We start from the raw sequence: 4,408 nt of genomic DNA on the forward strand, positions 1-4,408 counted from the left end.
ATATATTTCTGTGTCATCGGATATAACCAATTGTCAGTACGATAACCCTTCACAGATGCTCATAAGTACAGTTGGGCCAATTTACCGTTTTGCCCATGTAGTTACATCTTACTTATTAATTACCACTAATCCTTCTAATGAACAATACAACATAGTCCTACTATATGTGAACGCCTCTTGGGCCATGAGAAGGTGTGTGGCGCCACATCATTCAAGTCTCGGGATCGGCTCTTAAGGGAGCAATCTATCTACTTACCCTTGCATCGAGGAAGGAGTGAATTCCATCTTGTGTAGCTAAATTCCTAGCTCCCAAATCAGACGAATCCCTAAAGTGGTAGGTTTGAGTCAGCGACCTGGCCACTCGCCCTATGCAAATCAAAGGACCGGCCTCGATGGCAGGAGTTCCCAACTCACTCAGAATTGAGGTCATGTTACCTATGGTCATCCTAGTGAAGTGAAAACCCTGTCATGAACGACGTTATATAACGAGACGTTAACACTTTGTGGTCAGGTTTTATACAAACTTTTTTTTGTAGCATGCCCCCGCTCGCACGGTCCCACATAAATGATTAGGATCAGACCATCTGTAGCAGCTTTGAAACAACTTCCAGCTCTATCAGAAACTTTATGAGGCAAACAACCTTCTTAACAGCTTCACAAGCCACTACATACTCAGCCTCCATCGTGGAGTCAACAATGCAACCCTTCTTAGTGTTTCGCCATACTACAGCTCCTCCATTAAGAGTAAAAACTGACCCTGAAGTGGACTTGCGAGAGTCCTACCAGTCTAAAAGTCATAATCTGTGTATCCAGTAAGAATAAAATCCCTAGACTCATACACGAGCATGTAGTCCATCGTTATCTGAAGATACTCGATGATGTTCTTCACTGCAATTTAGTGACCCTAGCCTGGGTTAAACTGATACCTACTGACAATTCCCACAGCATAACAAATGTCTGACCTAGTACAGAGCATTGCATACATCAGACTACTAACGACAGATGTATATGGGACCCATCTGATGTCCTTAACCTCTTGAGGCGTATAAAGTGACTCTATGCCTGAATGATAGTATGCCCCTATTAGAGTCCTGCATCAAGTACTTGAGTAACATCTTGTCAACGTACGATGCATGAAACAGTGCTAGCACTTTGTTCTTACGATCCCGAAATATCTGTATACCTAGAACAAACATAGTCTCTCCCAAATCTTTCATTTGGAATTGGGTCGCTAACTAGTTCTTAACTGCAATCATTCCCAATGAGTAGGATATCATCTACATACAATACTAAGAAAACTACTTAACGATTTATGATCTTTTTATAGACATAAGGTTCATCAACGTTTTTGTCAAAGCCATACGATTTAATAGCAATATCAAACCGAATGTTCCAAGATCGAGACATCCGTTTCAGTTCATAAATAGACCGATTCAGTTTTCAAACTTTTTTTCTCATGACCTTGGGCAATGAATCCCTCGGTTTGTGCCATGTAAATGGTCTCCTCGAGATTGTCATTTAGAAATGTCGTCTTGACGTCCATTTGCCAAATCTAATAATTATAATAAGTGGCAATGGACAAGAGGATGCAAATCGACTTCAATATGGCAACAGGCAAGAAAGTCTCCTCATAGTCGACTCCCTCGACCTGGGTATAATCTTTTGTCACAAGTCGAGCTTTAAAGGTTTGCACCTTCCCATCAGCACCCTATTTTCTCTTATAAATCCATTTACAACTTATAGGTCTTACCCCATCAGGCTGATCTACAAAATCCTATATTGAGTTGAAGTATATCGTCTCCATCTCGAGATCTATGGATTTGACCCATTCATCTTAGTTTATATCCTCCATTACCTTCCGATAAGACAATGGATCCGCAACTTCGCCATTTGCTACCATAGCTAGGATTTCCGTGAAACCCAGATAGAGAACAAGTGGATTCGAAACCCTCCTACTGTATTGAGGTTCCCTCGACTCTTGAGGTGGAATCAACCTATTAGATGAACTATCATCAACTCTTGTGGATGAAACAGACCCTTCAACAACTCTTATTTAAGTTTCAGTAATTTTGTTGGAAAATTCATGTAACACGACTTTACCGTGGACTGTGCTCCCTTATATGATCCTCCTCTAGGAAGGTAGCGTTCATGGAAACAAACACCCTATTTTCTGACGGATCATGAAAGTAACCCTTTGTGTACCTTTGGGGTAGCCTACATAGAGGCATAACCTCGACCATGGTTCCAACTTCTTGGGATTTGGCTTAAGCACATGTGTTGGGCAACCCCATATGCGGAAGTGACGTAAACTAGCTTTACGCCCGTTCCACCGCTCTAGAGGTGTTCTAGCAAAACTCTTGGAAAGAACACGGTTGAGTATGTATACCGCAGTCTCCACTGCGAAACCCCAAAACGAGTCCGGTAAGGAAGCGTAACTCATCATCGAACGAACCATGTTCAACAAGATTCTGTTTCTCCTATCCGCTACACCATTTTGCTGAGGTGTACCCAACGCTGAAAGTTGGGAAATGATTCTATGTTCTATCAAATAGTCCTGGAACCCCGAATCCAAAAAATCTCCACCTCGATCTGATCGAAGTGTTTTAATCCATCTATCCAATGCATTTTCAACTTCAGCCTTAAACTCTTTGGACTTTCAAATGATTCAGACTTCTGTTGCATTAGATAAACATATCTATACTTAGAGTAATCATCAATAAAACTGATAAAATAATCATAGCCACCTCGAGCTCGAACATTCATAGGACCACAAAGGTCAGAAGGTACTAACTCAAGGGGCTCTTTGGCTCGATAACCTTTTCTAGTAAAAGGTCTTTTAGTCATCTTACTCTCAAGACAAGATTCGCACACCGGTAAAGAATTTTCTTCTAACTCACTTAGAAGGCCATTCTTCACCAATATCTCAATCCTATTGAGATTGATGTGCCTTAATCGAAGGTGCCAAAGTTGGGCATTTTCTTTTGGAGAAATTCGTTAACGTTTAGATTGAGTTACGACATATTTAAACATCTCTATGTTATGGAAGAAACTTAAGGCTAACAGTCTAGTTTAGCTGTACAAATTTCAACACCATCCTTATGAATAAACACTTTATTCACATTAAAAGAAAGCATGTATTTACATTGTAACAGACACTTTATAGCAATAAGGTTCCTTTTTAATTCAGGAACAACAAAAACATCTTTTAATACAAGAAACCTATTATGTAAAGTTTACTGGATGCCTTCCATTTCTACAGCTGAGACGTCGTGCCCGGTGCCTATTCGCATTGTCAACTCACCAGCCTCCAGCTGTCGCTAGGATCTAATCCCCTGAAAAGAATAACAAATGTGATTAGTGGTGCCCGAATCAATTATCCAGGTAGAATCATCATTAACTACTAAACAAGTTTCTAGCACAAGTAAATCATATTTACCTTTGTCCGTCTTGACCTTAGCCTTGGTTGCTTTCTTTTCCTTCAAATAATGAGGAAAATTCCTCTTCCAGTGTCCATCCTAGTTGCAGTGGAAACATTTTCCTTTTTTCAACCGGCGGCGGACGCCTTCTCTAGATGATAGGTGGTGGGTTAACAAGCATTTTCCCTTTCCCCTTACCACCCCTTTTCTTCTTCCCATTTCCAAAGTTAGAAGTAGAAGGTGCAGACTTTATTCCTGGGGTCGAACCTCGATGGAATGTTCTAGAAGACAAGGCAACATTTGCTTCACCCCTTTTCCTCTCCTTACTTTTCAGTAAAGAGTGGTATGTCTGCAACTCGTTGAGGAGAGTTGTAAGGATATATTCCACTTTGTTAAGAATCACATTGCTAATAAAGTGGAGGAAATTCTCCAACAAAGAATGCAAGATGATGCTAACCTGACTACCCTCATTGATTCTAGACCCATTCATCTCCACTACGTTAAAGTGGACCATCATATTAAGCACATGTTCTCAAACATAGGTGTCTTCTTCCATTTTGGAGTTGAATATGTATTTCAGAGCCTCATAGCCCAGTGTTGAGCTATCTCAGAGTTCACGAGTACATCCCCCATAAGGATCCATGATCACGTGCTGAGACATGAGCTCATGCTCTTGGCCAACACGTCAAGACTCGGCCAAGATATAACTTAGGCCTTGCTCGTGGTTGGCCGTAATCCATCCTCGTTAGCCTCCCGAACCTTTTGACTTAGCGTTTGGAGCTGGAAAGGAAGGACAGATCTTGTAAAGGGAAAAACTGAGTATCCTTGATGAGAGTAGTCGTCATGATTATACTGTTTCCAACTTGAATAGTGGTTGCAGTAAAGTTTTTGTCGACGCTAACACAAGAAATTGTGTGTAGCCGATTTTAAAACCGTTACCAAAACTGCACAAACTTTTTATAAAGATTTGCTAAACCACATTTATATCAATT

This window comes from Benincasa hispida, chromosome 9, assembly GCF_009727055.1.
Source record: "Benincasa hispida cultivar B227 chromosome 9, ASM972705v1, whole genome shotgun sequence".
Taxonomy (NCBI): Eukaryota; Viridiplantae; Streptophyta; class Magnoliopsida; order Cucurbitales; family Cucurbitaceae; genus Benincasa; species Benincasa hispida.